This window comes from Phocoena phocoena, chromosome 8 (assembly GCF_963924675.1).
Source record: "Phocoena phocoena chromosome 8, mPhoPho1.1, whole genome shotgun sequence".
NCBI lineage: Eukaryota > Metazoa > Chordata > Mammalia > Artiodactyla > Phocoenidae > Phocoena > Phocoena phocoena.
Window position 1 is genome coordinate 102,905,238 of NC_089226.1, and position 13,318 is coordinate 102,918,555.

Genomic DNA, 13,318 nt, shown 5'->3' on the forward strand with positions numbered 1-13,318 from the left:
ACTCCCCCAGTGCCTGTGAGGAGTTCCACCCCCCAATTCAAGCAGTGTCAGGGGGCTGAGTCATTCCCAACAGTCTCTGGGCAAAGCTGCGGAACAGCCACCACAAGGCTAGACAGCTTGGCCATCCTCGGAGGGCAGAGCCGGGTCAGAAGCCCAAGTCTCTGCCTGCTGAAGGGCGCAGGCAGCCAGGTGTGAGGCCATGTCAGGACGCAACTCGGGCCACCATGGGCTTCAGGGAAAGGGACATACATTACAGGGGACAGGTCCGGGGACAGCACCTATCACCCAAGTCTAGTTCAGACAAAGAAAGGTGTGGCTTGGGCAGTCAGCTGGCACCTGGCCAATCAACACACTTTTAATGGAACCTGTTATGTGTCAGACACGGGGCTGGGTGCTGGGAACTCAGGTGTGAGTAAAAAGACACCTTCCGCCCTCCTGAGCCTTCTTGCCCAGGGTAAGAAATCTGGGGCACACACCTTTCCTCCTACTTCTCGCTTGCTCCTGTCTCCGTCCCCTTAGAATAGATGGAGTTTCCCTCTTCCCATGGATTCAGTTGTTTATTCATCCCACAAGTATATAGTGAGTCCCCGCCATCAGCCAGGCCTTGTTCTAAGTGTAGAGAATGCATTTGTGAATAAAATAGATAAAAATCCCTGCCCTCACGGAGTGTACAGTCAATAAAAGACAACAAATACACAAGGAAGCACACAGGGAAGTGAAGACTTTGGGAAATCAAGAGGGTAGGGGAGGTGGGGCAGATGAGGAGGACCCTGAGTGTTTGAAAGGAGGAGAGACAGTTCTATCTGAGCAGGAGGTGTGTACAGATGTGGATTCAGGTAGATTCAGGGGCAGGAAAAGAGAAAGAGTGTTGGAGGTGAGGAGTGAGAAGTTGTGATTAGTTATCTCAGAAAGAGGGAGTAGGAACTTTGTATCGAGCTGCATTAGGAGTGCCAGGAAGCATGAGTGTCCAAAGAATTTTATGACCTTAGAGCCCTGAGTTCAAAGTGAAGCAGCCCCTCTGCTTATCTGATTTGTTTTCTCCTCTGTTGCAGGTACTACGTAGGTAGATGGAAGGGTTCAGCCAGAGTTGGAGTCTCCTAGGCGTGGTAGTTTTAGGATATGTCCATACATTCATGATACCTCTCTTTTCAAGAGGTGGACCCTAATTCCCCTCCCCTTGAGTATAAGCTGGACTCAGTGATTTGCTCCTAACAAATAGAATAAAAGTGATGGTGTGAGACTTTGGAGGCCTGGTCACGAAAGGCACTTTGGCTTCCTGCTTGCTCTGTCTCGGGTCAATCGCTCTGGAGGAAGCCAGCCGCCATGGCATGAAGACACTCAAGCAGCCCTATGGACAGGTCCACATGCTGAGGAACTGAGGCCAACAGCCAACAGCCATGGCAGTGACACCCTGGGAAGGGGATCCTTCAGCCCCAGCCAGGCCTTCAGACGACTGCAGCTCTGGCCAACTTCACTACAAATCTCACGAGAGACTGTGAGTCAGAACCTCCCAGCTAAGTTGCTCCTGAATTCCTGACCCACAGAACAGCGAGATGAAATGCTTTTTGAAAAAATTTAAACCCCAAAGTTCTGGGGTAATTTTTACACAATAGTTAACTAATACCCCAGGTGTCTTGGATAGAGTGAGGAGCGATTGGAGGGTGGGCTTCTACGTGGTAATTCAACAACCCAGGCTCCTTGTATCTGGTGGCCCTACCATTCCCTAGGGACCCTTGGAGTTACCTGGAAATCTTCTGCATTTGGCTGGAAGTCAAATGACAGTGAGGCAGATCGTAAGAGAGGGAGGTTTTCAAAGGCCATACCTGGTTCTGAATAATAAAAAGTAATGAAAAATGGGATGAGGAACTGACTTTTAAGATGGAACCAAAAGACGATTAGAAGGTAGGAAGGGAGAAAGGAATAAAGGTCAGTGGGAAGACCTCTGGCCTGAAAGTCTGGGTGTATTTTAGGAAGTAAAGAGAATCCCTGGAGCTTGGGGAGAGAGGCTGAGAATGGCTGAAAATGAGTCTGAGGAGTTGGGTGGAGCCAGATGGCGCAGGGTCTTGTAAACAGCCTCTTAGGACTTTATCCAGGGTCAGTGGGAAAAACTGCGGGTTTCCGCAGGAGATAGCTGAGCGGATCTGGACAGAGCGCCGGCCTGGAGGAGGGAGGGAAGCATCAGCTGGAGCTGGAAGAGTGGTCGGGAAGCTGCTGCAGCCGCTCAGGGAGAGATAAAGACAGCCCGCTCCGGGCTGGGCAGGGTGGACGGAGATGCTAAAGGTATGAAGGGCCAGGAGGCAGTATTTGACTAAGTGTGCGTGTGTGTGTGTGTGTGTGTGTGTGTGTGTGTGTGTGTGTGTGTGTGTGTGTCGCGGGGGGAGCGGGCTGGCCGAGGGGAGGGAAAGGGCCCCAGCGGGCCCAGTCTTCTATGTGGAAGGTAGAATTATTCTCAAGGACGGGGGAATCCCAGAGACAGCAGGTTTACAAGGCAGCATGTTGAGTTCGCTTTGTAAAATAATGCAATATTTGATACGTACAAAATAATTGATGTCAAATATACATAAGCAATAGAGTGAAATAATAAACGCCCAACTTGAGAAACAGACTATTAGCAACATCGCCGTCTCCCATCACGTCTCCATCTCCCACCACAAGATACCACACCCCTAATTTTATTATTTTTTTTTTAAAATACCTTTATATAGTGTATTCCTTCAGATGTATCCTTTTTTTAATTTTATTTTTTAAATTTTTGGCCGAGCCACTCGGCATATGAGATCTTAGTTCGCAACCAGGGATGGAACCCACACCCCCTGCAGGGGAGGCGAGGAGTCTTAACCACTGGACCGCCAGGGAAGTTCCCTATTATTTTTAAATACTAATTATTTTTTAAACTCATTACCTTGCTTTTATTTTTCTCATAAACCCAAGTGGTTATTTTATTATAAATATGCTTACAAAAATGTTCCAGTTAATCATTGAAAGGATTTCTTTTTCAGTACAAAATCTTTTTAATACACATTTATTTGTTTATTTTTGGCTGCGTTGGCTCTTCATTGCTGCACACGGGCTCTCTAGTTGCAAAGAGCGGGGGCTACTCTTCCTTGTGGTGGGCAGGCTTCTCATTGCAGTGGCTGCTCTTGTTGCAGAGCACAGGCTCTAGGCTCACGGGCTCAGTAGTTGTGGCTCACGGGCTCTAGAGCACAGGCTCAGTAGTTGTGGTGCATGGGCTTAGTTGCTCCACAGCATGTGGGATCTTCCAGGACCAGGGCTCGAACCGGTGTCCCCTGCATTGACAGGCAGATTCTTTTTTTTTCTTTTTTTTTTTTTGCGGTACGTGTGCCTCTCACTGTTGTGGCCTCTCCCGTTGCGGAGCACAGGCTCCGGACGCGCAGGCTCAGCGGCCATGGCTCACGGACCTAGCCACCGCGTGGCACGTGGGATCTTCCCAGACCGGGGCACGAACCCGTGTCCCCTGCATCGGCAGGCCGACTCTCAACCACTGCGCCACCAGGGAAGCCCAGCAGGCGGATTCTTAACCACTGCGCCACCAGGGAAGTCCCTTCAGTGCAAAATTGACTGCATTCCAGGTAAAGCTGCCAATAACTTGATCCACCTCAGCAACTGGCTCAGACTTTCCGCCCAGCCACTGCCCCTCCCATTGCTTTAACCACTTGTCGCCTACAGCCCCATGGGATCTGTATCACTGGGCAAGGCAAGATGTGCCTCGGCATTCATTGAGATGGTGCAATTTTTCTCCTCTAATCTATTAAGGGAGTAAATTACATTAATTTCCTTGTCTCTAACCTTGCAGTTTTGGAGTAAATCCAACTTGGGCACCGTGTGTTATCTTGTCTCTATATTACCAGGCTCAGTTTAATAATTTGCTTAGGGTATTTTACATCCGTGTCTATGAGCCTGCAGTATTTCTTTCTTTTTTCGCTTTTGGTATCAAGTATGCTACCTTTATGACATGTGAGAGGGAAGGTCCCTCTCTTTATATACCCTGGCAGGATTTGTACAAGATAGAATTATTTGTTCTTTGAATGTTCGGTTAATCTTACTGTTGGAGCCATATAGGCCTGGGGTTTTCTTTGTGATAAGATTTTTTAAAAATTATTTTATTGAAGTGTAGTTGATTTACAATGTTGTGTTAGTTACTACTCTACAGCAAAGTGATTCAATTATACATATATATACATTCTTTTTTCAAAATATGCTTTTCCATTATGGTTTATCATAGGATCTTGAATATAGTTCTAGGTGCTGTACAGCAGGACCTTGTTGTTTATCCATTCTATATGTTTGAGGTAAGATTTTATCTACTGATTCAATTTGTTTAATATTATAGGACTAATCAGGATGTATATTTTTACCTGTTTTAGTTTTGCTGAGTTTTATTTTTCTACAGAGACTTGTCTATCTTTATATAAATATAAACAGTTAAATTGTATAAAGTATAAAAGTTGGCATAAAGTTGTTCATGATATCTTCATATTTTTATTGTTGAACGTATCTCCCTTTTTATTCCTGTTAGTTAATTTGTGCCTTCTCTTTTATTAATTTTTTTTTATTTTCATTTTTTTGTGCCTTCTCTTTTAAAAATTACTCTGAATGCATCTTGCCAGAAGTTTATCAATTTTATTGGTGTCATCAAAGAACCAAATTTTGACTTTTCTGGTTCTTTCCATTAGTATATGTTTTCTACTAATTTCTGCTCTTTATTACTTTATTCCTTCTATTTTTAATTAGGTATATTTTTCTGCTCTTATTTTGAAATAACTTTAGGGTTACATAAAATTGCAAAAACAGTGCAGAATTCCTGTATACCCTTCACCAAACTTCTTTTGATGGGAACATCTTACACAAGCATATGACAGTTGTTGAAGCTAGGAAATTAACAGCGATATACTGGTGTTAGCTAATCGATATATCTCATTTTAATTGTGCCAGTGGTCCCACTGATGCCCTTTTCCTGGTCCAGGATCCAATCAGGATTCCAAATTGCATGTAATCAGTAATTCATTGTTGTGTAATAAACACCCTAAAACTTAGCAGCTTAAAACAACAAACATTTATTATCTCCTAGTTTCTGTGGATCAGGAATTTGGGAGCCGCTTAGCTGGGTAGTTCTTGCTCAGGGTCTCTGATGACATTGTACTCATGATGTCAGCCAGGACTGAGGTCATCTGACGTCTTAACCAGACTGGGGGATCTGCTGTCAAGATGGCTTATTCACAAAAGAGCAGGAGGCCTTGGTACCTCACCACGTGGGTCTCTCCATAGTGATGCTTGAGTGGCCTCATGACAAGGCAGCTGCCTTCTCCCAGAGAAAGTAAGGTTGAAGTTGCAAAGTCTTTTATGATCTAGCTTCAGAAATCACAGGGTGTCATTTCCACAACGTCCTATTGGTAAACGGGTCAACCCTATTCCGTGAATACCAGGCTCACTCAGAGGCCACCTGGGAGGCTGGCTACCACAGCTGTCCTGTCCCCTTGGTCTTCTCCAATCTGGGGAAACATCTCAGATTTCTTTTTCTTCTATGAACTTGACACTTGTGGAAAGTATTGGCCAGTTATTTTGTAGAGTATCCCTCAGTTTGGATTTATCAGCAGTTTTGTAATGATTGCTTTGAGGTTATTCATTTGGGAGAAGAATAAAACAGAAGTGGGGACTACCCTGGTGGCGCAGTGGCTAAGAATCCGCCTGCCAATGCAGGGGACACGGGTTCGAGCCCTGGTCCAGGAAGATCCCACATGCCATTAAGCCCGTGCGCCACAACCACTGAAGCCCACGCACCCTAGAGTCTGCCTGCCGCAACTACTGAGCCCGCGCACCGCGATTACTGAGCCTGCGTGCCACAACTAATGAAGCCTGCACGCCTAGAGCCTGTGCTCTGCAACAAGAGAAGCCACCGCAATGAGAAGCCTGCACACCGCAATGAGAAGCCTGCACACCACAATGAAGAGTAACTCCTGCTCGCTGCAGCAAGAGAAAGCCTGCAGCAGCAACGAAGACCCAACGCAGCCAAAAGTAAATAAAATTTAAAAAAGAAAGAATAAAACGGAAGTGATGTGTACTTCTCAGTGAATCATATTGGATGGTATATGATGTTGGTTTGTTTTATTACTGGTCATGTTAACATTGATCACTTGGTTAGGGTGGTGTCTGCCAGGTTTCTCTTTTTCCATTTGTGATTAGTAAACATCATGGGGAGAGACACTTTGAGTGTATGCAAATACCTTGTTTCTCATCATACTTTTGTTTACTAACTTTAGCATCCATCAATGATTCACGCCTGCAACAATTACTACTGTGGTATTTGCTTAAGGTGAATTTATTTATTTATTTATTTTTGAATTTTATTTATTTTTTTTGTTTGTTTGTTTTTTTGTTTGTTTTTTTTTTTTTTTTTTTTTTTTTCTTTTTGCAGTACGCGGGCCTCTCACTGTTGTGGCCTCTCCCGCTGCGGAGCACAGGCTCCGGACGCGCAGGCTCAGCGGCCATGGCTCACGGGCCCAGCCGCTCCGCGGCATGTGGGATCTTCCCGGACAGGGGCACGAACCCGTATCCGCTGCATCGGCAGGCGGACTCTCAACCACTGCGCCACCAGGGAAGTCCTTATTTATTTTTTATACCACAGGTTTTTATTACCTATCTATGTTATACATATTAGTGTATACATGTCAATCCCAATCTCCCAATCATCCCAATTCATTTTAAATTTTTAAAAAATCTTCTTGTTCCCATGGTTATTTTCCTCTTGTCATTTATTTGCTATATATGTGCTTTCCCCCGTTTTCTTGAAAAATTAGCTAGTTGTTTGTCTATTTGTTAATTTTTCCAAATATTCAGGCCTAATTTCTGTTCTCTACTGCATTAATCTTTGCTTTTATCTTTATTCTTTCCCTCTTTGTGCTTTCTTTTGGTTTACTTTGATGTTCTTTTTCTAGTTTTCTTAGAGCTGGGAATTAAACTCATTTCTTTTCATTCTTTTACTTTTAATGATACACGTGTTTAATCCTATGAATGTTATTCTAATCATTGCTTTAAATGTATCTCATAGGGCTTCCCTGGTTGCTCAGTGGTTAAGAATCCGCCTGCCAATGCAGGGGACACCAGTTCGAGCCCTGGTCTGGGAAGATCCCACATGCCACGGAGCAACTAAGCCCGGGTGCCACAACTACCAAGCCTGCGCTCTAGAGTCCCTGAGCCACAACTACTGAGCCCACGTGCCACAACTACTGAAGGCCATGTGCCTAGAGCCCATGCTCCGCAACAAGAGAAGCCACCGCAATGAGAAGCCTCTGCATCGCAATGAAAAGTAGCCCCTGCTCGCCACAACTAGAGAAAGCCCGTGTGCAGCAATGAAGACCCAACGCAGCCAGCAATAAATGAATAAATTTATTTTAAAAAATGTATCTCATAGAATCTGATATGTAGTATTTTCATTATGATTATTTTTTGGAATTTTGTATTCCAGTTTTTCACCTAATTAATTTGTTTTTGTCTTTGTTAATGATTTCTCATTTTATTACATTCTGCTCAGAGAATATTGTTTATAATATTTCCATTTTATTCAACTTACTGATGATTTCTTTGTGACCTAATATATGATTAATTTTTTGTGATATTTTGTTTCTTTGGATTTATGGTCGTTTTTTTTCAGGGGGAGATTTCCTCAGTTAATGTGTACTGGATTTTATTTTCTGACTATTTTTTGGTTTTTAATAATAGTTCCAGATGGATCTGTTACTCCTTTTCTTGTTCATTTTTTGTGATATTGGGGTGTTTTACAAGATTCCTAGCTCTATAGCACACTCTTATGTCAATACAGCAAAGTCCAGACACTTCAGTGCATTTTTTTTTTTTTTTTTTTTTTTTTTTGCGGTACGCGGGCCTCTCACTGTTGTGGCCTCTCCCATTGCGGAGCACAGGCTCCGGACGTGCAGGCTCAGCGGCCATGGCTCACGGGCCTAGCCGCTCCGCGGCATGTGGGACCTTCCCAGATCGGGGAACGAACCCGTGTCCCGTGCACCCGCAGGCGGACTCTCAACCACTGTGCCACCAGGGAAGCCCTACTTCAGTGCATTTTAATTTGTTTGTCTGGTTGGGGAAAGGGGTTTGTGTCCTCCAGTTTCTTTGTTTGTTTCTCTTTTGTCTTGCAAGACCCTAAATTTTTCCCTTTTGCTTTCTCCCCCTTCATCACTCAATTGCCCAAAGACTCTTCGACCATTCAGTGTTTTTCTTTTTCCTTTCCCAGAACCTATGTATTTTAAAGACTGACGCTTCAAATCCCACATATCTTTTAGTCCCTTCCCTGTAGTCTGCACGCTGATCCCCCAGGACATTTTCCCGTTATTTATAGACTGCAGATGACATCGTCTTCCTGATGGAGGTTCTAGATCGACCTTGGGCCCCATTGCCAACTCCCCTCTTCTGTCTCTTCCCCGTTTATCTTGGTACAGAGCCTGGTGGTAGGGCTGTGTGGGGCTGGAGCGCAAGAGGTCCGCACAACCCTGTGGCGGGCTTTCTTTTTATTTACAGTTATTTTGAAGTTCGGACATTCTCTGCTTTCAAGTTATGCTGAGGCTATGGCAGAGTTTTATTTCCCATTCTTGTTTCGATTTGCTTGGGAAGGAAGCACTGAGAGATGGGGACGTAGGCAGCTGCCCCGGAAGTCCCGCTGCTTTTCCTTTGAAACTCAAAAAAAAGTTACAGAGGAACATTTTTTTTTCTTTTTTAAATTTGGCTGCATTAGTTCCCCTACCAGAGGTTGAACCTGAGCCCTCAGCAGTGAAAGTGCGGAGTCCTACCAACTGGACTGCCAGGTAATTCCCCTTCCTTTGTAACTTTAAAAAATATATATTTATTTATTTAGGCTGTGCTGGGTCTTAGTTGTGGCACGTGGACTTCTCAGTTGCAACATGCATGCTGGGATCTAGTTCCCTGACCAGGGATCGAATCCGGGCCACCTGCATTGGGAGCCCGGAGTCTTACCCATCGGACCACTAGGGAAGTCCCTTCTTTGTAAGTTGTTTTTAAAATGAATTGATTAATTTATTTACTTTTCTTTTTGGCTCTGTTGCATCTTTGCTGCTGCATGCGGGCCCTTTCCAGCTGTGGTGAGCAGGGGATACTCTTTGTTGCCCTGCCCAGGCTTTTCATTGCGGTGGCTTCTCTTGCTGCGGAGCACAGGCTCTAGGCCCACAGGCTCAGTAGTTGTGGCGCACGGGCTTAGCTGCTCCGCGGCATGTGGGATCTTCCCAGACCAGGGCTGGAACCCGTGTCCCCTGCATTGGCAGGTGGATCCTTAACCACTGCGCAACCAGGGAAGTCCCCCTCCTTTGTAACTTTTAAAGACGGAGTTTAGCTCATTAGTTTGGACCCTTTCTTATTTTCCAATATATACAGTTGAGGTCATAAATTTCTCTCTAAGAATTTTTAGCTGGGTCCTCCAACATGGATATACGATATTTTCATTATGACTGTAATCTAAAACAACACAAATTTATAATCTATTTTCTAATTTCTGTTGTGGTTTTTTTTTCTCTTGGCCAGACATCTCATAAAATGTTTCTTAATTTCAAAATAGGATTTTTTTTTAATCTGTCTGTTGACGATGTTTAACTTAATTATATTGTGGTTAAAAAAAAAACAAACAAACCACAGACTGAATGATTTTAACTTTTTGAAATTAGTTCCGTTGCCTGATGATCTAGAATTTGATCGATTTATTGGGAAATGTTCTGCATACACTGTTCTGCATTTAGGTGCAATGGTCCACTAGGTCCAATTTGTTAACCATATCCTTCATATCTTTTATACCCTTGCTAATTTTTTCTTTTTTTTTGCCTGCACGTGCCATAGAATCTACAAATAAGATTGTGATTTAATCTGCTTTTCCTTGTGGCTTTATTCTATATATATACATCTTTACTGCTTGTTAATCTTACTTTTAAGAATAAATTAAGAATAAATAAATTTTAATTGCTGTGTATTTTAGAGCTTTTTTTTTTTTTTGCGGTACGCGGGCCTCCCGCTGTCGTGGCCTCTCTTGTTGCGGAGCAACAGACTCCGGACGCGCAGGCTCAGCGGCCATGGCTCACGCACGCAGCCGCTCCGCGGCATGTGGGATCTTCCCGAACCGGGGCACGAACCCTTGTCCCCTGCATCGGCAGGCGGACTCTCAACCACTGCCCCACCAGGGAAGCCCTGCTGTGTATTTTAAAAATCACTAAGTAAGCATGCTCTTTCTCCCTAGTAATGCTTTTAACCTGAAATTTATTTTTTTCTGATACTAATACTGTATAGCTATTCCAGCTTTTAGTAGGCATTTGCCTGATATTTTTTCCATCCTTCTGTTTCCAAACGCTTTATATCCTTATATTTATATGTATCTTTTATAAATACAGGCATACCTCAGAGATAGTGTGTGTTTGGTTCCAGACTACTGCAGTAAAGTGAATATTACAATAAAACAAGTCACAGATTTTCCGGTTTTTCAGTGCATATAGAAGTTATGTTACACTCTACTATTGTCTATTAAGTGTACAGTAGCATTATATCTAAAAAAATGTACATACCCTTAATTTAAAAATACTTTATTGCTAAAAAATGGTAACCATCATCTGAGCCTTCAGGGAGTCATAGTCTTTTTGAAATAGCAACACCAGTCACTGATCACAGGGACTTCCCTGGTGGCGCAGTGGTTAAGAATACCAATGCAGGGGACACGGGTTTGAGCCCTGGTCCGGGAAGATCCCACACGCCGCGGAGCAGCTAAGCCCGTGCGCCACAACTACTGAGCCTGTGTGCCACAACTACTGAAGCCCGTGCGCCTAGAGCCTGTGCTCCGCAACAAGAGAGGCCACCGCAGTGAGAAGTCCGTGCACCACAACGAGGAGTAGCCCCTGCTTGCTGCAACTGGAGAAAACCCACACGCAGCAAGGAAGACCCAACGGAGCCAAAGAGTCACTGATCACAGATCACCATAACGAATATAATAATAATGAAACAGTTTGAAGTTTTGCAAGAATTACCAAAACGTGACACAAAGACACGAAGTGAGTGAATGCTGTTGAAAAAATTACACTGATAGACTAGCTCGACACATGGTTGTGATAAAAGAAACGTTCACATATTGAGGTGTGGGGAAGTCTTTCTGGCTTATACATGAGTTAACTTGAATTTTATGCTAACAAAAACAGCCTGTTTGTGGCCTATCAAACATACATTGTACATCTGCTTTAATTATTAAATAAAAAGACACATTGACCAGAAGTAAAGAATGTCCATGTTTAAAATGATGATTAAATGCCTCTCTTCCTGGGATGTCAATGCTGATCCTCCTTTGATGATAAGACCGGTTCCCAGATGCTAAGGCCATACTGACTTGCTGTATACTTGCTGGTCTGTTTTTTTTTTTTTTTTTTTGAAACCGTGAAGAAATGTATTCCTGATTTGTTTAATGGTCTTTGTTCTGGCAAGATATAAAACCATGCTGAAAGTCATGCTTCTCTGGAGCAGTTGCTCAGAGTAATCTGGAAAGCTGGCTTCCGGGCTCTAGCCCTCAGTTTGGCTCAAATAAAACTCTTTTCTAGGGTATTTCCTGGTGGTCCAATGGTTAGGACTCCACGCTTCCACTGGCAGGGGCAACTAAGATCCCACAGCTAAGATCCTGCAAGCCGTGCGATGCAGCCAAGAAAAAAACAAACAACAACAACAACAAAACAAAACGACTCTTCTATTCCTATTATAGGTTGTTTATTCATTATTTTTGTTGACAGTTGTCACAAACCTTCGATTTGTAAAAAATGCAAAATAAAGCAAAACGCAGTAAATGGACATACGCCTCTAACTTGTAGTGCAATTATTTCACAAGTAGTATATTAGTTAGCTCAGTAGAAATTATGCTGTGATAAATGTAGTAGGCAGAATAATGACCTCCCAAATATGTGCACCTCCCAATTCCTGGAACCCATGAACATATTATCTTGCACGGCAAAAGGGACTTCACAGATATGATTAAGGACCTTGAGATGGCGAGATTATCCTGGATTATCCAGGTGGGTTCAATGTAATCACAAGCGTCCTTAAAAGTGGGAAAGGGGTCAGGGTCAGAAGATGCTATTCTGCTGTCTTTGAAAATGGAGGAAGGAGGCCACAAGCCAAGGAATGTGGTGGCCACCGGAAGGAATTATACCTTGCTGACACCTTGATTTTAGCAGAGTGAGACCCACTTTGGACTTCTGGCCTCCAGAACTATAAGATAATAGATTTGTATTATTTTAAGCCACTGAGTTTGTGGTAATTTGTTACAGCAGCAAATAGAAATCCAATACAATAATACCCAACTCCAAAATCTCAGTGGCTTTCAAAAACAAGTTTTTTTTTGTTAGAGGAATTAGAGAAAACGTTGTTTAACAAGAGTCTCCTTTTTTAAAAAGAAATTGAGGGCCTCCCTGGTGGTGCAGTGGTTAGGAGTCCACCCCTGCCAATGCAGGGGACTCGGGTTCGAGCCCTGGTCCGGGAAGATCCCACATGCCGCAGAGCAACTAAGCCCGCGAGCTACAACTACTGAGCCCGCGAACCACAACTACTGAAGCCCGTACACCTAGAGCCCGTGCTCCGCAACTAAGGGAAACCACCGCAATGAGAAGCCCGCGCACCGCAACAAAGAGTAGCCCCCGCTCGCTGCAACTAGAGAAAGCCGGTGCACAGGAATGAAGACCCAACGCAGCCAAACGTAAATAAATAAATAAATTAAAAAAAAAAGAAGATTGTAAAATAATATTTTTTAAAAATTGAATTATATTTGATTTACCATGTTTCAGGTGTACAGCAAAGTGATTCAGTTATACATATATTCTTTTTCAAAAAGTTTATTTCTTATTCATATTCCATGTCCTTTACTGTTTAGCTTTGGGTCTGCTCCATGTCTTCTTTATTCCAGACCCCAGGCTAGAGAGGCTGCCACTACCCGGGGTACACCTGACCCGGGGCAGATGGAAAAGGGGAAGTGCAGAACCACCTTGGAGTTCTTAAAACAATTTCTGCTCAGATTCCACTGACTGAAGCAAACCACGTGAGTAAGCATACATGGAGTAGGGAGTAGCATCCTCCCAGAAGGAAGGACACTTTGTCCTATTGGGAGGGGGCAGCATGTATGAAGGTCCTGGGGCAACTGGGGGTGGGGGTGGGGATGGGGGAGGATGGGGTTGACAGAAGAACTGAAAGAAGCTGCTGTAGCTGGAAGATGGTGATGGAGGGGCAGGGTCGGGGTGCAGTTGGAGAGATGAGCAAGGGCCTCGTAAAC